This window comes from Maylandia zebra, linkage group LG4, assembly GCF_041146795.1.
Source record: "Maylandia zebra isolate NMK-2024a linkage group LG4, Mzebra_GT3a, whole genome shotgun sequence".
Classification (NCBI taxonomy): Eukaryota; Metazoa; Chordata; class Actinopteri; order Cichliformes; family Cichlidae; genus Maylandia; species Maylandia zebra.
In genome coordinates, this window is record NC_135170.1 from 7,764,889 (window position 1) to 7,788,308 (window position 23,420).

The window sequence follows — 23,420 nt, forward strand, 5'->3', positions numbered from 1 at the left end:
AAAAGCTTTTTTTTTGCATGGTGCATGGTAGTTCTAGACATTAAATAAAAAAGAAGTCAAACCAACCAAAGTCACATATATACGACAACAAACCTTCCGAGGTCTAAGTCATCAAAGGTGACGACCCTAACCCTAACACATTAAAACATTGATTATTACAGATATAATTATAATTACTTATTGTCAGCAGATTCCCATCCCATCTCCAGACAGCTGACAAGAACCCAGGTAAACAACAACAGCTGGTTATATGCTAATATTAATAAGATTAAGATGTTAGGCTCAAGCAGTGACTTATACAGAAAGGCAAACAAAGACAATCCCAAGTTTTCTTGCTGATGTACTAAAGGAGTTATTAACAAACTTTTCCCACTCCATCTTCTCTACATAGAAGACTTATACTTCCCCATATTTACAGTTGCTTCCACAAACTGTGGACATTGATGCAGGTGATTTGAATCTGAGCACAGTGCTATAAATAATCTCTGACTGCAATAGGATCTGCCTGTCTGTTATGTTTTCTCCCTCTAAATGTTGAAATATTTTAAAAATAATGAGCCTGGTTAGAATATGTAAGTAAGAAGGAAGTAGTAATATTTGTTAAAATGTAGATTGTAAAAGTAAAAAATTGTGAAAAAATATTTTGTAAATAAGGGTAAATATGTTAAGGCTTTAAATAATAATAATAGCAGATCCTCTACCCTCAGGAGGACAGTGAGGCTGCAACTCTAACTCTGAAAACAGAAGCTGTGAGATGGACCTTTAAAAAGGTAAATCCTCACAAAGCTCCAGGACCAGACGGCATCCCAGGCCGGCTACTCAGAGTGTGTGCAGACGAGCTGGCAGAGGTGTTCACCAACATCTTCAACCTCTCCCTGAGGCAGTCAGTGGTCCCCACGTCCCTCAAAGCATCCACCATCATTCCCGTTCCCAAAAAATCAGTGGTCTACTGTCTGAATGACTACCGTCCTGTTGCACTGACATCCGTCATCATGAAGTGCCTGGAGCGGCTGGTCAAAGGTCGTATCTGCTCCTCCCTCCCTGACACACTGGACCCTCTTCAGTTTGCCTATCGGACAAACAGAGCCACAGAGGATGCCATCGCCCTGGCAACGCACACCACCCTCACTCACCTGGAGAAAGGGAATACATATGCAAGGATGCTCTTCATCGACTACAGCTCGGCATTTAACACCATCATCCCCTCAAAACTTGCCACGAAGCTCGTCGACCTTGGGCTGGGAACACCGATCTGCAGATGGATTCTAAACTTCCTCACAAACAGGCCCCAAGTGGTGAGAGTTGGTAAGCACACCTGGTCCTGTGTTTAGGATCATCACTCATCCTAAACACAGGTACGCCACAGGGTTGTGTGCTTAGCCCCCTCCTATATTCCCTGTTCACACACGACTGTGTTGCTAAACAAGAGTCCAACATCATCATCAAGTTTGCGGATGACACAACCATCATAGGCCTCATCACAGACAACGATGAGACGGCCTATAGAGAGGAGGTGATGGCGCTGTACGAGTGGTGCCTGGAAAATAACCTGACTCTCAACATCAGCAAAACTAGAGAGATGATAGTGGACTACCGGAAACGACCAGTCAGAGAACACCAGCCCATCCACATCAACGGTGTCAAGGTCGAAAGGGTCAGCAGCTTCAAATTCCTTGGAGTCAACATCACTGAGGACTTCTCCTGGACCCTTCACACAGACACTGCTATCAGGAAAGCTCGCCAGCGGCTTTACTTCCTGAGGAGGCTGAGGAAGTTTAGCATGAATGCCAACATCACCTCAAATTTTTACAGATGTGCAATTGAGAGCTTGCTGACGAGCTGCATCACAGTTTGGTACGGACGCTGCTCTGCCAGCAGCCGTAAATCACTACAGAGGGTGGTGAAGGCAGCAGAGCACATCACTGGCACGAGGCTTCCTGCCATTCAGGACATTTATCTCCAGCGATGCCTCCGTAAAGCACACAGCATCATCAAGGACCACAGCCACCCAGCACATCAGCTCTTCTCCTTGTTACCATCTGGCAGACGTTACAGTAGCCTGTCTGCTTGGACTACAAGACTTAAAAACAGTTTTTACCACCAAGCCATAGAACACCTCAACCACAACACTTAAACACACACAACACAGCACTCAGAAGCTACCCTGCAGCTTCACAAGTACTCTGTTTAATCTGCACTGGTCACTCCATTTTATTGTCATTGATATTTATATTTAAAAAAGTGCAATACTGTAATTTTCTGCTGCTCATTCCTGTGCAATATCCCATCTGCCCTCCCGTCATATTTCTTTTCAAGATTTTCTTATTTAATCACTAGTGTACATATATTTATATTTATAGATACATATATATTTAGTCATCTTTTCTCTTTTACCATGTCTCTCTAATATTTGGCTCCTTACTATTTTTCTATTTTCTTTAATATTTTCTTTTCTTTTATTATATTTTCTCCTACTGTATCATGCTGCTGAGTGACTGCTGCTCGTCAAACACATTTCATTGCAATGTTGACCCTGTGCTAACTTGCATATGACAAATAAAACTGAAAACTGCAAACTGCAAACTAACAGTTATTCAACAGCAGACAAATTAGTGTTTTCGCTCTGCCCCAATCACACTGTCTTCCTTTCTTTATTGTCAGATCATCTGTAATATTCAGTGATTTCAGTCTGTTCAGTTCTCCCTGTTTTGTTCAGCTTTGTGAGTGTGTGTTTTGGAGACTTTTGGACTTTTTCAAGGACTCCGTATTCCACCAGAATAAAGTCTGATCTTTTGTTTATCCAGGTTGCTACAAAAGTCTGCATTGGGTCCCACCACAGGGTCTGTGTCACTCCTGTTGGCCTCTGACCAAGCCTCTTGTGTTGTCCTGCCACCTTTGCTGATGCCAAACACTATAGACAAGCTATTAATTAATATTAATTACAATGAATGCCACAACCGCTTTCAGTCAAACACAGTGCATTACTGTGAACTTCCCCATATTTACAGTTGCTTCCACAAACTGTGGACATTGATGCAGGTGATTTGAATCTGAGCACAGTGCTATGAATAATCTCTGACTGCAATAGGATTTGCCTGTCTGTTATGTTTTCTCCCTCTAAATGTTGAAATATTTTCAAAGTAATGAGCCTGCTTAGAATATGTAAGTAAGAAGGAAGTAGTAATATTTGTTAAAATGTAGATCGTAAAAGTAAAAAATTGTGAAAAAATATTTTGTAAATAAGGGTAAATATGTTAAGGCTTTAAATAACAGTTATTCAACAGCAGACAAATTAGTTTTGTCTATCTAAAGCAGTCCTGGGAACATCTTCACTGGAAGTCCTTAGTTTAGCTTGTTTCTTGTGGTTGTAATTTTCAATTTTGGTGACTGATGTCAGCCTACCAACTACATACGTCCCTCCACACTACATCCTAACTGTCATCATATCCTGCCAACCTACTAATCTCTGCACAGGGAGAGCAGTTAGTTCTTCACCACTTTACCTTCCTTTACTGAGATGAACCAGACAGAAGAAATACTGTTGACTTCAGTAATGTTGGAATGGAAAACTCTGATTAAAGCTCCTCTAATCAAAATGGGATGATGCCAGCAAAAAAAAAAAAAAAAAACTTTGAAAAATTGGAGTCCTTAAAAGTTTGCAAGTGTTTGCTCTAAGCATCTGTTTTTTCAAAGTCATTTTTTATTAGCCTCAAGTCCCTCAAGTTTTGACAGTTAGGGAATGTAACCATACACATCATACTCATACCACTGTCAATAATGGTGGTTTAGGGGTAATAATTTGGGCTTGTCTTGTAAACAGGACCTGAGCCCTTTGCAGTCACTGAGCTGACTATAAATTCCTCAGTATAGTAAAATATTTTAGAGTCAATGTGAGGTCATGTAACTGCTAAAACCAGACCAAAAATTGGGTCATGCAACAGGACAATAATGTCAAGTGCACCAGCAAACAACAGAATGGCTGAAAATGTAAAAGCTCAAGATGCTCAATATTTTTTAAATGCCTTGGCAGGCTCCAAACGACACATATGCATAAATAATTCTCACAAACCTCAGTTAACTGAAGAAACTGTAAAGTAGTTAAGGCATAGTGAATTGAATGAAGTGATATCTTGATAGAAGATGCATATGGGCAAAATGGTTGAACGACAGTTAATTAGAAATGTTAAATCTGCTAGTTTCTCAAACCAGGAAAAACTAAGCATGCCTGTTTAGCATGTGGCTAAATTACAAATCATAATTTTATGTCTTCGCTAGTGACCTGGTTAAGAGGTTAATCTCAAAAGAACCTATTTGGTCTGTGGATTGTAAGTGGAGCCACTCTACTGTCTCCTTCTCTTTCTATTATTTACACCTTTCCCTTCACAGTCACTCATTGAGCCGGAGCAACCAGAAGGTGCTCATTTGGTATATCTGCACACTCACAAGCACACATACACACTCCTTAATGCATGGCAGCATGCTGTGTCGCATGTCCCCAGGGTGTATGTGTGTGATGGAGAATAGGAAGAAAGTCATTGCCCTACTGATGAACCCACTATGGTTCTCTTCTCTTCCATCACCTTCCCATGTGTGACATATGCAGTGCAATGATAGCAAGCCTGAAACCGTTCCTGTCCATCTTCATTTCCAAAGCAACAGAACAAACTAAAGGAATTTACAGAATTAATGAATTAAACACCTTGTAGGAAGTGCACATGCACACTCACACACACACACCCCCACGCACCCACACACACCCCCACACCTTGGGGTCATCACTGATGACCTCATAGGTTTAAACCTGGCTAGCAATTAAACACACTACTTATGAGAAGCTAAATGCATGCAAACACAGAGTTACTGAAATACCAACTATAGTTGGTATTTCAGTAACTCTGTGTTTAACAACAGTAACATACTGTTGCTAGTATGTTCAGTGTATAGTTATTAATTATGTAGTTATAGTTATTATTATTATATAGTTATTATATAGTTATTATATGGTTATTATATAGTTGTTAGTATGTTCAGTCTGGAAAGTGGTTTCTATAGAAACCACTTTTCAGACTTAAACCAACTATTGGATGAGGCTCTATAGAAGTGACACACAGAACCTACAAGCACTTTTGATTTTCTCATTAGCTACATTGGGTAAGATGTTCACTCACCCAAATAACCTACCATGTATGTTAGGACCACAGGAGGAAGCCAGAATCCCATTGGGAAATCCATGCATCTATCTAGGATCTTTCAGTATGTAACCACTGCCAATATGCCACTCAGGGCAATCACACCAGGAAGTTATTTTCAGTTTCATTCATAGTGCTAAATCACAACAACAGTCACATCAAGGCGCTTGATATTGTAAAGTAAAGACCCGACAATAATACAGAGAAACCCGAACAATCAGATGACCCCTTATGAACAAGCACTTTGGCAACAGTGGAAAGGATAAACTCTCTTTTAACAGGAAGAAACCTCCAGCAGAACCAGGCTCAGGGAGGGGCGGCCATCTGCTGCGACCGAGACAGGACAAGAGACAAGCTGTAGTAGAGAGCTAGAGATGAATAATAACAATTGTGGATAGAATACCTTGTATCACAAATATCCACTGTAACCATCAATAATTTGAACAAGAATACAGTTGTGAAATGTGTATTTATTAATTTTTATATACACTTCTGGATGAGAATGAACTTGTTCTCAGTGGAAAAAACAAGCATACTATAAGAGCACAAAAAATTAGGAAGCAGACAAATTCAATTGTGGTGATATAGTTGACCAGACTAATCAGCAGATGAACTTTGTATGGCTTTTATGACTCAATCTGACCTAGATTTGAACCGTTGTTGACCTGCGTTACACTACACAATAGAAACCAGTTAGCATATTTCTGTGAACAAACAAGTTCAACTTGCAGGGGTTACTCCACTTTAATACCCCCTTTACTTTAGTGACATTTAATTATTCCTTGTATTATGATAAACAGGAAAATTTCCCAGTCCTTTGAGTGTGGAATTGTGGTACTTTGCTGTTTATAGTACAGATCTTTAATCATGAAGGTCAGAAATTTTACCCACTATGAAGTTTGGAATTAATTATATGAGGAAAAATTGGGGCAAGTGCACATTTGTTTGTGTGTACCCAAATACTCACAGACAACCTTTGTTCAAAATGGTGAGACATAAACCTACATTTAAATTACATTCTGTACCAATAAATGACTCTATAACATATTTTGAAAACAAAAATAATACAAAACCAATCTATAATGCTTCAAATTATTAACATAGAAAATGAACTATTTAAGATCAGTGAAAGAAGAAAAAACAGAGATGGAAACAAACAAAGATGAGAGCAAAATGCTGGCAATATTTTTTGACAGTTTAACTACTCATAGGAAGCATACAACAATGTAAATTTTATTTAACAAGACTATCACCAACTAAAAATATCTACCAAAAGTAAAGTGGATTCATCTGACAAAATGTGATATAAACAAGATTGTTTAGCACGGTGCTTTTAGCTGAATCTCATTAGAGAAATGGGTATTTGATTAAATATGAAAATGTAAATGCATGTTTTTAACACTCGGGACTACAAACTTTCCACAGTTTTAACCATAACATATATATTATCACTATGGTATCAGTTTTCATCATGTCAGTTCATACTCCAAATGTCATTACATATCAATAAAATTTTTAAAGCAGTGCTTTTTCTCTCTTTAAAAAAAACAACAACAAAAAAACAAAACAAAAAAGCAAACAAACAGAAACACACAACCATCTCACATGATAGAAAGAAAAAGGACAATTTTTGTTTTTACATGCACACTTCACTTATATGTCTATGTACATAAAAATGCAACCTTTTGAACTCAGTTTGACCCCATTTAGAAGCCATTCAGACCCTCCCAATGTTCAAAGCTTGAAATTTATGAGGCTATAATTGCAGCAAAACCATTTGTCCGTGCGTGTGTGCGTGTGTGTCTCAATCATGTATTTGTCACGGTACTGTGTCTGTGACCCAGTATGTATAATTCTGTTTAAGTTATATTCTTGGATTTGTTGGATATCTTTATTGTTGTCTGTTCGTGTTATATTTATAGTTCTTTAGTTTTCTGTCACTGTGCCTTCCCCGTGTTCCACGTTTAGTTACTCTTGTCTCTGTGTTTCGTATTCCCTCTCTTTATAGTCAGTCATGTCTCCATGTCACAGTGCCAAGTCTGCATCTTTGTGAATGTCTCATGTTTCTTCTTTTATTTTGATAGTCCCTCCCCTAGTGTTCAGTGTGTTTAGTTTTACTTCCTCCCTGTCTCATTGTGTTTGAGTAATTCCAGCTGTCCCTTGTTATCCTTTGTGTATTTAATCCTCTGTCTTTCTTTGCCTGTCGTTGGATCATCTGCGTATCTCCACTTGTGGTTCCGTGGTCCAGGTTTCCATCTTCTAGGTTTCATGTTTCAGGTATTCAGGTCTTTAGTTTCTTTGTACTTGTTTTTTAGTTGCTTCCCAGTTTAGGTTTGGTTAGTTTAATCTTTATTGCTTTCTGCTTTTGTTTATATTTTTCTCTGCTGCAAATAAAGCCACGCTTTCAGTTAATTCCTTCTTCAGTGCATTGATCTGTAAATGTATGCCACCATGTGTGTGGAGAGTTGTCTGTAAGTCAAGGGTTCATTAACTATGAGCTCACACTCACAGGTTCATACTGTCCTTTAAGCTCAGTACATGCCACCAGTAATTATGCTTGAAGTACTCAGGCCTATAAGAACTATAGCTATAAGTACCTTATATTAAAGCTTTGTAATAAACAAACAAACAAACACCCCCCCGCCGAAAATAAAAATCCAAACAAAATGTTATGTGAAACTGGGAATAGTTCATGATTCACCTAGCAGCACCCACTACCAGAAAGGAGCTAGCTGAAGTAGTTAGCTACAAAAAACAAACAAACAAACAAAACCAAACAAAAAAACCCCTCACTATATAGGAGCTACTGGAGAATTTGATATCTAACTAATCCCGGACATTAAAGGTAATTTGGATTAGCATTGAGCCTGCACATCTCTGGATCCCCATATAGTGTCCTTCATAAACTGTATCCTACCATGCAAAATGAAAAATGTATGCTCACATAAGTGAAAGAAAGATGTACCCTTTCGCCATCTTACAATGCTGTGATTGCAGCCATTCCCAAAATTTCTGTGAATGGTACTCATGACCATTGATCAGTGGTCTCTGATCAGTGGTTGTTGATCAGTGGTCATGAGAATTTGCATAATTATGATGAAGGAACTGACCTCCCAGCCCATTGTTCCTTCAGTGGGCTGGTTTCAGTCATTATAAAAATGTATTGTTTATAAGGTTGGTGAAACCTGCAGTCAGCTGAGACTAAAGAAGTCACTTGGATGAGTGATGAAATGTTTCTTCCACTGAAAACGTTCAGGTGAATAGAATTAACTTTTGAAGAAGTTAAAGAAATGTTTAGGGGAAAATTATGAAAACTTTATTTCCACAGAGCCATTATGACATTATATGACTCTATATAATCAAAGGTAATGCCACAAACATCATACCATCATTGTATATATTCAGATGGAAATTTAAAACGTATTTCAGAGTGGATTCAAAGCATTGTACTGTTTTTTTTTTAGCAAAAATCACACATGCAAAAAGACTTTTCAGCCATTATTATCTATGCATGCTTACACATTTATTTACACAGTCACAAATCTGATCAGAAACTTTGGCTACACATTTGCAGATTCCTCTACAAATTCACAAATCTCTGTATAGATTCACAAATCTATTGACCAATTTTCACAACAACCCTCCACTCAGGCTGAAATACACATATGCAGATTGAGATATACACACAGAATCCCAATAATAGCCTCCTTAAAATTCAGCTTTATTTCTGCTATTACTGAGTAACCAAACATTTGCTTTTATTTACATTTTTGTTTTTCAACAGTGAACCAAAAGATAAAATTTGATTTAGTTTACTTTCAATTACACACACACACACACACACACACACACACACACACACACACACACACACACACACACACACACACACACACACACACACACACACACACACACACACACCAGTTTCCATAGTTATAGAGACCAATACAATAATTGGGCCTAAGATATTCTATATAACAGAAGGGATACAGAAAGTGTCTTTATATAAATTCACTTTCATTAAGTAGAATTGTGATATTTCAGCAGTGTTTTATTTTGGCAGCTTTAAAACTCTTGCAGCAGAAACTGAAAACTTGCAGTCTGCAGATGCACACATAAATGTGGAAAAAAGGACACAAAAAAAATCTATTTTTGCAGCTATTTAAGATTAAAAGTATGGTTTGTAAGGTTAGGCATCAGAAGAGTACATCTGATATTTATTTATTTTTTCTTCTGTGATGCTTAAAATTATATTTTTATCAGCAGTCGGGTAAAAACTAAAACAGGCTTAAAATGAGTGAATGGCTTACTTGCAAAGTGGCCAAAAACAGAGCTCCAAATGACGGCTAATGTTCCTGACAAAATTACTAATTGATATTCACTGGAAGCTAGTGACTAGCTGTGATAGACTTCGGAAATGCAAACTTTATTTACACAAAAAAAATGAGATCAATGAGATGGGACTTTTTGGCCGACATCATCTTCATCTTTAAATGTTTCTCCTATTTATACAGTGACAGTCAGAAGAAGTTTTACTGTATTTGGTAGATACAGTAGTAGTGCTCTTTAACAGTATTTTATCTTATTAAAGTGTTAGGCTTAATGTGATGGAAATAAATTGCCAGTGCCTAAAGTAGTTGTAACAAGAGCAGCAGCTGATCAACAGTACCTGCCCACTGCCCACTCTCTGAACCTGTTTTGTGTAGGAAAGCTGACCCCAGGCTGAACTAGTTGGTAGGGGGTAGGAGCAAAGGTCAGGGTTGAATGCCAGGTCCCTCTATGCCTCTGCAGAGGCATAGAGTTGAAGGCCAGGTCACTGTTGAGTATTCATTATATGTGTGGGCAGAGCCTCCTGCTGGACAAAAATGACTGCAACATTCTTTACTTCTGTTAGTCTGTAATCATATCTGGTTATAATGTTTATTATTATCTTTATTGAGCAAAATATTGCTTAGAATTTGATTCAAAAGAACAAGTGATTTTAGTATATTCTAAATCTCCAAATATATGCTTACAAATATTTTTACTGTTACTACCTGACGACTATATCATTAAATATATTGTTAAAAAAAATTATCTTTGCAATCAGGATGGGATTTGTTGGGAGGAACAAGGAAAAAAGAAAAGACCCCCATGGCTGCATAGTAAAATTATTGGTAATGCTGTTTACCAGGTGGTAATTTGTTTTACCACCTGGTTGTATTTGTAATTACAACAAACAATTTTTGGAAATAAGAAAGAAATACAATTAAAAATATATATCAATCAATAGAATTATACAGATAAATAAATAAATACATTAAAAACACTAGAATTGTGGCTTATTCCAGGATTTACTGTTCTTTCATTGGTTATATGTAGAAACTCAATATGGGTAATTTTTGTTTTAGAGCAACTGATTTTAATATCAACATCAGCAGGCTGACTGTAGAACTGGTATGTGCTTGTTGATTAACACCAAGTGTATTTAATACAAATATACTTTGAGCTTTTAAGACCTCCATATCAGCAGTGGAATATTTGTTTTCTTGAAAAACCTGAATAAATTGCACAATTAAATTTAAAAAAGAAGAAATGTTCCAAATTTTCTAGCAAAAATTTATGGTTCAGGCTTCACAGGGTTAAGGAAAATTGTAATGGGATGTAAAAAAATACAATACCACTGGGTGTTAGATAGGTCTGGGTTTGATCTGTTAAATAAAGGTAATTTAAAAATGTAAAACTTTTTTCGTTATGTACATTTACTTATTTATTTTTCAAGTTAAAGTTTTGCAATTATAGACGCTGCCCATAAAAATCCCAAATTTTACTTTAGTTAATCTGGACTAGTTTCAGACTGGAAGTCATTTTGTTGAGCAGCAGTCATTTCTTTAGTTATTTACAGCATGTCTTTGCTGTTTTGAGTTTCTGCTTTGAAGTTAAGACCATCCATCCATCCTGTTTTTGACTCCTCTGTGTAACTTATCCAGCGTGTTCTTGGTCTGGGGTGTCCATCCATTGGGCCATGTCTGGAACACCTCACGTCCAGGTCCCAGTTCTACAAATCTTTTAACATTTTATTTTGGTACAATCATTAGAGTTAATGAGCTCAGCCATCATCCATCCATTTGTCCGGCTGGTTTTATATGAATTAACACTTGTTAGACTTTTTTGTTTAAGGTTTCATATTGTGATAATAGTATATTTTAATATTGTGTGTGTGCATACATTTAATCCAGTCTTGGTATTTGACCATTTACTGACCTTGCTGATGTTTGACTGCTGAGAAACTCTTGTCTCTGTTACCTTGGTAACATAGTGACCCCAGACTGACCCTTGGACTGGTCACTGTAGCTGCTGTTACTTTTCTCAGGGCCAGAAGAGAGAGAGAGAGTGTGTGTGCGCGTGTGTGTCAGATGTCCACCGGTAACTACCATTTTGCTGGTCAATGTGTGTATGTGAGGGAACAGATAAGGAAACAAGTACCACTGATGCAGTAAAAGCTTGAATACACGGAGATTAAATCAGTGCCTTCAAATACAGATTATTTGTCATTTCCACCTATTTGTTGTTGCCAAGATGTCTGCTCTGTTAAGCGGAGTAGAAGTATCCATAGGCTCACTCTATAGGATCAAGAGACTTAAATTCAATCTCTAAAGCAACAGCACAACCACAGCAGGAGCCATTTAACTTTTTCAGTATATGAATGTTAAGGAAACAGGCAGCTTGCTTCAAGATAAAAAGACTGATCCTATTTCGTTGTCTTTGTGGAAGCATGTCTTGATATAAAAAGTGGAACTGTAGGATGTGGAAGTGTGGGAAGTGTGGGAGCAAAATGAACAGAGAAGGTCAAACAGAGATAGTGAGACAAACGGGAAGTCAGCAGGTCAGAGGTCAGAGAAGAGCCTCTTTATGTGTATATATGTTAAGGAGGAGTGTGGCCTGGCACCTTTGCCCTCTGGACTTCTCTCTCTAATAGAGAGAGTGACTAAATACACATTGAGTCAATATGGACTTGGTCAGTGACTCTATATGTCTTTCCCACTGTTGCTGATGAATTTTGAATAAAAAAAACTAAACTAAATGATTAGTCAGTTATTCTGTCACCAGATGGGATCAGGAAATAACACAAACACGTTCAAGTATCTTCAGTTTAACTTCATTTGTTTTCTCAATAGCTGATGCATGTAAGTGTCTGTGCATTGCACCCATGCATTATATGGGCACAGTTTTATTTAAGTGTGCTAGCACTACTGGAAAGCTTAACAACATTATTTAGTCTAAATATGGTCACTTCTGACTCAGAGGAACCAAGTGGCAGTTTTCAAAACACTAATGCTGAGACTTCTGATTCCAGAAACCAGCAGGGGCTGGCTGGTAAAATGGACTGGTACCTACATTGTGCATTTTTATTCAATTTTAACATCTAACCCTTTAAAGCCTAAAACAATTGCCTGAAAATTCAATTTTTTTGAAAATGAAATGTTTTTTGAATCTTCTGACAATCTAAAATATGTATATATATTTGAATTGTGTCATATTCGCTACATTTAGCATATTTCTGTGCAATTTTACAATGTATTGTGCAATTTATTTAGTTTTTATAGGGGGAAAGTCACAATGCTGATATCAAAGTCTAAAAACAACCCCACAAAAATTTTGTGTATGAAATATGACACACCAGGCGTTAAGGGGGTTCCCATTTACACTCTCAAATTCACAGAGTGCTTTTAGCTATACCTAAGCACTTTTATCCAACATTTCCAGACATTCACATGCTGATGGATACATTGTGGCAGCTTTGAGCAGACCAACAATTCTTTGACACATCGACAAGAGGAACCAAGGACCTTCCGATTTACAGATGACCCGCTTTACCACCTGAGCCACAACTGCCCCAGCTGGTGCTAAACCTCCCAGCAGGCAGGCAGGTTTGGCTCATAACCTGCCAGATTTTGGACAGGTTGGCAGAATCTGGCCTCCTTCCAAGGACATCCACCATAGTAGGTTAATTGGTGATTCTAAATTTTTCAAAGTGGTGAATGTGAGTGTGAATGATGGTGTCTCTAAGTTGGCCTTGTAATAGACCATTAAACTGTTCTGGCTACCAACTTTCTGTGACAGCTGGGACTGACTCCAGCTAGCTCCTCATAGTACCATATCACCACAATAGAGCACTTCGCTTTTAGACTGCAGGCTTATATTTGTGGGTCAGAGGGTATTTAAAAGTAGAACAGGAGGTAGAGGTTTAGCTTTCAGACCCCTCTTTTGTGGAACCAGCTCTCAGGTTGGATTCAGACACTCTCTGTACTTTTAAGATGAGGTTTAAAACTTTTAGTTATGCTTGAATGGGCCGAGACTGCTGGGAGCTTTCCATTAGGAACTGAGCATTTCTTGTTTGTTCACTTATGTTGTTTATGGATTTATTATTAGAGAGAGCAGACAGCTGTGCAAAGATCAGTTGTGATAAAGAAATGTTGTGAGCTAGCCTGAAAAGGCAACATGGAAATATACGCACTGTAGAACATTTAACAGCTGTGTCCACATGTTACTTGGCGAATTAACACTGACGTGTGTTACAGATGTATTTTCTTTTTTGTGAGTGGTAGTAAAATATCATAATATCAATATCATGTAGTATTCTGGGTTTTTGGCTAGTTTTGCATTAGCTATTAGTTATTGCTATTAGTGCAGGTGCTTGCAAAGAGCTGAAGTTCTGTTAGCAGCACAATGCCTCATAAGAACCATTTGTGGTGGTTCAAAAAAGTACAATGAATAAGATGAATTCTTGCACCTCTGACAGAAAGGAAACAAGCTAATATCTGGTTGGTTGTCTCACTGGTTGACTTAATCCATGACACACTATAAAGAGGTTGTTGTTGCAACTACATGACAATAAGTTATGATAAAAAGCACATTTAATGTATTCATTATTAGATATTTAAGATTATTACTGCATATACTGAAAACAAAAAATATATTTTGTGGCTAACAAGTTTTTGGATTTCCAGCAAATCTTGTTGCGCTATTCTTTTTTGAACAAGAATTAGATGCGTTGTTTTTAAATTACATTTCAGGATTTCACAACATAACTAACAGAAGGTTTCTAACCATTAAGGTTTTCATTATGTTCTTCTGATAATATGGCGTTACCTACATATTACCTGTACTTTATTTATATAGTGCCAAATGACAACAGTTGCTTCAAGATTTTTTTTAAAATAAATACCGACTGCAAATCCAAATCAAATTTAACTGTAATAGCTATGAGGGACCACAGGCACCCCTTTTTCTTTTTTTTTTTTCTTTTTTTTTTTAAAACTCGGCAACAAAAAGCCAACAAGTTTGGCAAATTAAGTGTGTTGTTATGGAAACAAGATGATAGACTTTGTTTTGCTGTCACATTTCCCTCCCTCAAAATGAGAAAAATTCACATGTGAGCTCAGTGTAATGGTGTAATTTTATTCTTGTCTTTTCCATCTGTGTTCACCACTTTACAAAGACAATTTTTTAAAGGGAATATGTAATTTACTGACAGCAGTGGTGATGAGAGGAAGAAGAAAGTAATGATGGAGAAGAGAAAAATAGAGAAGGGGAGAGGGAAAAAGAAGAAAGGGTGAAGGAGGTGTAAGCACAGCAGATGGATGATGCTACTGGACAGTATTTCATGTCCGACTGTGCTGACTGCTGCTGCGCTCACAGCAGGGTGTGTGCATGTGTACTTGCTTATCTTGTGCTTCAAATGGGAAATGGTACATGTGCATGTGGGAGAGCGAGCACACGCGTTATCCTTAGGTTACAAAATCTGAACGTAGTGTGTGTGTCTGCTGTGAGAGTAATTCAGCCCAATTAATTGGTTTGAGATTGAAAATGAGATGAGAACACAGCTGAGCTCATCCCCCCTGCTTTTACTCCATCCCTGTCTGCTCAACCCCCTTTTCCTCTCTCCCCTGTGTGTTTCTTTTTTTAAATCATTCTGGCATTCATTTCACTCACTTAAACCCTTTAGATTTAAATACATTTATCATGGTATGTATTTTGTGTAACACACAGCACTGGTAACCAACTTTTATAAACACACACACACACACACACACACACACAGTTACTGACATTACAGATATTTTGCAAAAGAAAAACAATGAGGACAAAAAAAAATAAAATAAAATAAAATAAAATAAAAGGCCTTGCATGCAGAGAGAAATGTGACAAGTAGAAATGATAAGAGTAATATCTCCGTGAGACTTGAGGGTTTAACAACGACCTTTTCAGAAAAATGAGTTAGGCCAGTTTAACCCTGATGTATTGGCTTAGTGTGTGTGAGTGCGTTGTGTGTGGCGCTCAGTCTCCCTGTCTCTCTGCAGGGTGACACACAGAATGCCGATTGGTCCTCGGTCTGTTGAGCAACTCAATTATGCCTCTTAATATCACTAACACCATGAGACCTCAAACAGCGAGCCTATTAACACTACACATAGTAATGTTTCCATTAGTTCAGAGGACATCATATAGACTTACTTTCACTTCCTGTAGACTTAGATTAACCAGAATGCTGCTACTGGCAATGCTGCTCCTTTTTAGTGTAAAGAAGTGTAATTAATAATATTAGTTTAATAACATTACCCATTTTGTAGTATTATCACTTTTTGCACAATATAAGTGGCCATGTAATTGCTTGAACTTTTAAAATGTAAACACTTAAACCTTTTTAGTGTTTGCACAAAAAGTACAACAATATAGTGCATAGTTTCAGTGTAATTCAATGTAACCAGCTCCAGGAGTCCATCCCTCACCCTGAGGAGAGTCCCCAATTTCACATCCACATTAAACAGACTCATGTACAAATGAAGACCATTAAATCATGTTAAAACATTACATTCAAGCTCAAGTACTAAATTCTGTTCTGTGGAAGGAAATAAGGTACAGTTGGAGTCTAGCTTTAGCTTAATCATCAGAATATGAATGTTGCTTTTGCTGCATAAATGCTTGTCTGTGTGGTTCTGGTCAAAGGGTCACACAGAAGGAATGGGTAGAAGATGTTGGGGCAGTGGAGGAGGAATTTTTGTGGAGGAGGATCGATGGGTGGATCACATGGAGAGAAGGTTGAAAGGGAGGAAAAGTGGAAGGAGGTGAAGGAATATAGGAACAAGATGAGGAATAAATCAGACCCTGTGTGAGTGTGTCCGTTTCTGCCCGTCTCGCGCTCTGTGTGTGTGTGCATGAATGTTTAGGAACTTGGGAACACATTTAACAAGATATGACAAAAACACAAAGCCTAAATTTACTTATGTACTCAAATGAATAGAAAAGTCACATGTGTAGCTCTTTTCTTAAACAAGTTCTCTTTTCTAAAATGTATACTGTGGCTACCTTAGAGCTCTGTCTCATAAATATCTGTTTTTGTTTAGATTTTGTGGATCGTCTCAAAATTACCAGTGAACAGTTAACTATTCTATAATATTTGTGAAGCAGCTGTGGAGACTGAATAGTTCATTATCTGCAGTATTTAATACCATCAAAAGACTATGAGAATGTGGAGAAATTGCTGTGTATGTAGTTAAAAAAAATAAAAAATAAAAATTCACTGCATAGGTCAGAAATGCTTCCAGAAATCATGCCTGTGAGTGCAAGTCATTGTGCCATCAGCACTGAATGAGTTGTAACCAGGCACAAAGAAGCAGCTGTATGTGAAGGTGAAACAAGCTCATAAAAAGGACTGAGGAAAAGTGGAAACCTGTTCTGTGGTCAGACAAATCTAAATTGGATGCTTAACTGGCAAAACAAACAAACCAAAAAACAACAACAACCAAAACACATTATCAGGCCCATCTTATCTTACAGGCCTCATAGTACCATATCACCCAAATATAGCACTTCGCTCTCACACTGCAGGCTTACTTGTGGTTGTTAGAGTATTTCAAAGTGGAACGAGAGGCAGACCTTTCAGTTTTTAGGCTTCTCTTCTGTGGAACCAGCTTCCAGTTTGGATTTGGGAGACAGAAACCCTCTCTACTTTTAAGATAAGGGTTAAAAGTTTCCCCTTTGATAAAGCATATGAATCCTTGTTTACTTGTTCTACAATAAGTCTAGGCTGCTGTGGGAGAATTTTTAGCTGATTTTATTGTCTCTTTCCATTAATATGAAACTACCATAATATTAGAGGTTGTTTATTTCTTTGTAAGTGCGAAAACTTACAAATTCAGCAAAGGATCAAATAATTAATCTTGATAACCCCAGGCCACACATTCCTTGGCTAGTTAATCAGAATCAGAATCAGAATACTTTATTGATCCCTGGGGGAAATTATTTTTTGTTACAGTGCTCCATTTTAAACCAACATTAAGACAAGACAGACAATACGCTAACTAAGAATAGTACAATATATACATATATATACATACATACATACACAAGTCACTTATAAATAAATATTTGGAAAAGAAACATGTGTAGTTGTAGCAGCAAACAGTGTGTTAAGTGGATGCGTTGTACAGGGAGATGGCCACAGGCAGAAATGATTTCCTGTGTCGTTCAGTGGTGCTTTTCGGTAATCTCAGTCTCTCACTGAACGAGCTCCTGTCCATTTGACAACCAGCTGTCAACCATCTGAGTGCTTGCTGAAGGTGTCATGAGCTGTGTGCAGGCAGGAATGGTGGACCCCATGTGCAGAAGCAAAAACGTGAACTCAAACATACCTAAACTGAGAATACCAAAATAAACTTACACATGCAGCCAGACAGAACACACAGCATAGGCTGAGGGAAATCACAACACTGACAAAGGAAAACACAGGCCTTAAATAAACAGAGGGAGCAATCAGGGAATGGGAGACAGGAAGGAAACACAGCTGGGACAAATCAGGGCTAACGAGAGAAAGGAAGCAAAACCAGATACATTAACATGAGACACGGACTTTCAAAGTAAAACAGGAAACATAACACAGAGACGCGGACTTCACAAGGAGATACAGCTGACAGGGGAGACAGAGCAACTATGGAACACAGAGACATAAACCAATAGACCGAGAACTCTAACAAAGAAACCAAAAGACTAGAAATGATAAATAATATAAAAAAACAAAGTTCAATAATAATGTAAAACCGAAAACTCTAACAGAAGGTTGTTGGCAGACACTATGAAATTCACTGCTAAAGCTGTATTCAATGGAAAGGAAAATGGAAGACACAGAAATACACAATTTTGAGTGGACCTTAGTTGTTGTATCCAGAACCCAGAAGGAAATAAATTAAACACGAAGACAAACACACAAAAGAAAATAAAACAAAATCTCTCACTTTCCAGTTTAGGTTTGAAATTCTGATTTGTTTAAACTACAAGTTAACCTATATTAGTTCCTTAAGGGGTTAACCTGGATTTATTATAGCTGCTGTTCTCTATCTCTGATCAACATGAGTCGACTAAAATAAATGACCCAATATAAAATACACTTACTGTCATCTTAGCTATTAGTGTGTTCAACAGCTTATTTAGTAAAGAACACAAGGGAATAGCATGCTATCTAACAGCAACAAAAAACAATTTGACTCACCAAATCCTCATTTTAGTCGAGCAAAACATATTTTATCTGCAAAGGCTGAAAATTGGACACTATCACCCTCAAAGATTTCAAATAAAAATGCATCTAGTCCCAACTTAGTATGTTGATTAATTTTTTTCCCTCCCTTAAGTTTTTTTTTGCTATTTATGCTCGTAGAATATCCTGCTCACTCTCGTCCACTGTTGTTTTTTTAGCCAGCGAATGTCACTGTGGTTCCAATGGTTGGCTACCACTAATAAGTTTCACAAAGGAACAATAAAACAAAAACAAAAGTACAAAATAACAACAACTATGAAACTATAACTACTAAAACTTACTTAAAACATACTTGAAGGACAGCTTGCATTTTCTTTATCAAGATATTTTGAAGAAGTGATTAGAGACACTAAATCTTAATTAAGGTATTAAATAATGTAAATAAGTGGGAAGGAAAAACTCCCTTTTAACAGGAAGAAACCTCTCAAGGAGGGCTCCTAGAATCAAGGAGGGCCAGCCATCTACCACAATTGGTTGTGGGTGAGGGAAGCAAGACTGGACAAAGATGTGCTGGAAGAGAGCCTGATTATGTATAAATGTATACGTGTATGTTTATGTATATGTATTATTATTATTAAATAATGATTAAATAAAAAACAAATGAATAAATGCAGAGTGGTACATATATACATAGTGAGTGAGTAATGGGTGGATTTTGTGCTATGAAATCAGTTATTTAAGTGATCGTATGTGACAAAATGTATTTTAAATTTGATTCTGGATTTAACAGGAATCCAATGAAGAGAAGTCAGTAGACATATGCTCTCTCTTTCTAGTCTCTGTCAGTGTTCTTGCTGCAGCAAAAGCAAAGAAAATATGTATCTGGAGACAGATAGATATGTATACTTACTTGCCCCCATACTGTGCCAAGTCACTGGTGTGTACGATTTTGCATGATTCTCACAGTGTGAAAAATGTCCCTTGTGTCTGAATCGGAGAATTATCACGAAGGAAATGACCTTTCTGACACTTCACCTTTGACCTCTGCTGTGAACCCTGAGAGGGGGGACTATGCCGGATAAGCCTGTTCCCAGAAAGACAGTTACAGCACAGCAGGAGGCAAAAATTCTCTCTCTCTCTCTCTCTCTCTCTCTCTCTCTCTCTCTCTCTCTCTCTCTCTCTCTCTCTCACACACACACACACAAGGAAAATACCATTAAATAGCTTTGTGAGCATAAATACAGATACATAGTCCATATGAAAACACATAGTATTTTTTTTACAGTATCAACAATCCTGGGAACTGCTGCAGGAACAAAAATGAAAAATTGACTTATTTCCCTTTGCTGCCTTACTGTGTGTTTGTTGTTAAAATAGCCTAGCCTCAGAGCAATACGGTCTATAACAGTAATGATTAGGGCTGCTTCAAATATTAAAGCTGGAGAAAGTAGCCATAAGAAGGAGAAGATGTCTGGATTGCTTGGATAGTGACACAACCAAGTAAGGTCAACCAATCAAGATGCAATTGAGGTACCGATGCTCAGCTTTAATTCAAGGAGTTTAACAAAAGTATTCCTTTAATGTTTTCAGAAATTATGACCATTTTTATACATATCCTATTTTCAGAGGATGAAAATAATTGCACGATTGATGCCCCTGATCTCCCCTGATTTCCATGCAACAACGATTGAGTTTTTTTTAGCAAGGTGAGTAACTAAATAAATTTTATTTATATAGCGCATTAAAAATGAATTAATAATAATAATAAAAAAATCACAATTCACAGCAGTTCATACTAAACATATTTACACTATTCACACACAACAAGCCACAGTTCCAGGGATCAGCTACCTCAAAAAGCCTGACAAAATGGTATGAGTATTTAGATTTAAAGACAATCACCACTCTTTAGTCAGTTGAGAGATCATTCCAGAGTGACAACAAAAGCATGACACTCTTTCAGGTACGATCAAGAGTGATTGGGAAGCAGACCTTAATGATAGTGTGTGGATGCAGCGTGTCTATATGCAGGTGCAAGGCCATTTGAGGTTTAAATACAAATAGCTTCACTTTATACTGGATACTGTAATGCATAGGGAGCCAGTGCACAGCTGCCAACACTGTAGTAACACAAACTGTCTTTTCTGTTTTGTCCCATTCAGTAATCAGGTTGCAGCAATTTAGACTAACTGTAAATGAGCAAGACAAGATTTAATAACTTCAGTCTACAGTGCATTATAGTAGTGCAGTCTAGATGTACCAAAAACAAGCACAACACCTTCTGGATCTGATAGATTTAAACAAATGTTTTAGTTTGGAGATTGTTCTCAGTTGGGATAACCTGCTCTTGACTACAACATGGGTTTGTTTGTCATATTTCAAATTTTAGTCAAAGATTATCCTTAAGTTTTCACCAGGGATAAGATAAGATAAGATAAGATACCTTTATTAGTCCCACAAGGGGAAATTTCATGTTAAGGCTGCCGACCTATTGCACGCAATGGCGGCGCCATCTTACCCTCGACCATACATACATTACACAAAAACATCAAATGGGGAAGACAGGTCAGAGAGGTATAACAATGGAAAATGCACCACATGATGAAAGATAAGGAGAAAAAAAAACCTCCCCCCAGACTGAGCTCCAATAGGGGGATCAGTTTGAGAACAGAAAAAAAAAAACACCTCTGCACATAGCACATGAAAAAAAAAAATCTTAATACACCAGAGAAACACACGACAAGCAACAGGGATGGGTAAAGGGTGAGAGACAGTACATCCGGGCCTGCAGCCTATGCGCTGGTTTCCTTGATCCACCGTCAGCATCGGAAGGGAATAAGCGTCAAAGGCGTTTGGAGGGGGAGGGGGGATGAGTGTACATCAGCATGTGCATATATATATGTCTGTATGTGTATGTGTGTGCATGTCCAGAGTTCAGCTGAGACAGAGTCCTTCGCCCTGTCAGGCTAAGTAAACAGTCTTACAGCCAACCCAGGTGACCTTGCATAGAATGGGAAGAACAGTCTAAACACAGTCGTTATCAGGGTGTTTTAGTTAAGCTCCAGCCTTGAGCCCGCAGCTGGCGCCGAAGGGATAGCCGCATTATAATGGTGGTTTTTTCTTTAGTGCGAACCACTGATGAGAATTTCAAAGCTGTTCTTAACAGTCCGACACTGGTCTCTCAATCTCCCGTTGGAGAGCCGTGAACCATGATGTTATCAAACTTGCGCTCTGTGGTCTTGTCATTCTTGTACCCAAAGAGCAGATTCTGAGAACTCACGACCGCAGTGAGCTGCTCCAAGATGTGATCCAACTTGCGCTCAGAGGTGTTATTCTGAGTGAACTTCTCCAAGATGTAATCCAATTTGCGCTCAGAGGTCTTATTCTGAGTATTCACGGCAGCCGTGAGCTTCTCCAAGATCTTATCCATGCTGCACTCAATAAGCCCATTCTGAGAACTCATGCCTCGTCCCATCATTTCAATCCCAGCGGGCAGCCTTGTGGGGGTTTGAACAGCCAGTTCCGCTTTCTTAATTCTTTGATAAGCCAGGGCCAAGCCAGCTCCGATCAGCAAGAACCCTGTTATATTGGTTCTGAATAGGTAGATAGGTTCCGAATAGGTAGATATCTTCAGCGTCTTCGATCAACAGCCCTGCCAGGCACACAATTCTCCATTTCTGCCACCCGTCCATCGTGTATCCGGCAGGGAAAGTACCACCTGGACACTCAGGCTCACCTGAGCCCAGACTTCTCGTTGAGAAAAGGGTGTCAATAGCATTCAGGGACCAGTTGTTCTCTTGGACCTCGGACGAGGTGTTTAACTGCCTCAGTGACCTTGCCCCCAGAGATTGGCGGGTCAACCCCTTCGTCCCCAGACTCTGCTTCCGCCACGGAAGACGTGCCAGTGGGATTGAGGAGGTCCTCGAAGTATTCCTTCCACTGCCCGACAATTTTCTCAGTCGAAGTCAGCAGCAGTGCTGCTCTACCGCTTTCCCCTCTGAGTCGCCTGACGGTTTGCCAGAATCTCTTTGAGGCAGTCCGAAAGTCTTTTTCCATGGCCTCTCCAACTCCTCCCACACCCAAGTTTTTGCTTCAGCCACCGCCCGCGCCGCATTGTGCTTGGACTGTCGGCATCTATCAGCTGCATCCGGAGTCCCACAGGCTAACCAAGCCGGGTGGGACTCCTTCTTCAGCTTGGTGGCTCCCCTCACCTCAGGTGTCCACAATTTGGTTCGGGGGTTACCACCATGACAGGCACCAACTACCTTGAGGCGCGGCTCCGTGCAGCGGCTTCGGCAATGGAGGTGCTGAACATGGTCCAATGTCCCCAGTCCCCAGAATGCTATTGAAGCTCTGCCGGAGCTGTGCGTTGAAGAACTCGCAGACCGGGGCCTCTGCTAGACATTTCCAGCACGCCCTCACTGTACATTTGGGTGTCCAGCGTCCTCCCTCGCCACCTGATCCAACTCAACACCAGGTGGTGATCAGTTGACAGCTCAACCCCTCTCTTTACCCGAGTGTCCAAAACATATGGCCTCAGGTCTGGTGATACAATTACAACATCGATCATCGACCTGTGGCCTAGAGTGTCCTGGTGCCACATGCACTTATGGACACTCTTGTGTTTGAACATGGTGTTCGTTATAGCCAAACTGTGGTTTGCACAGAAGTCCAATAACAAAACACCGCTCGGGTTCAGATCCAGGAGGCCGTTC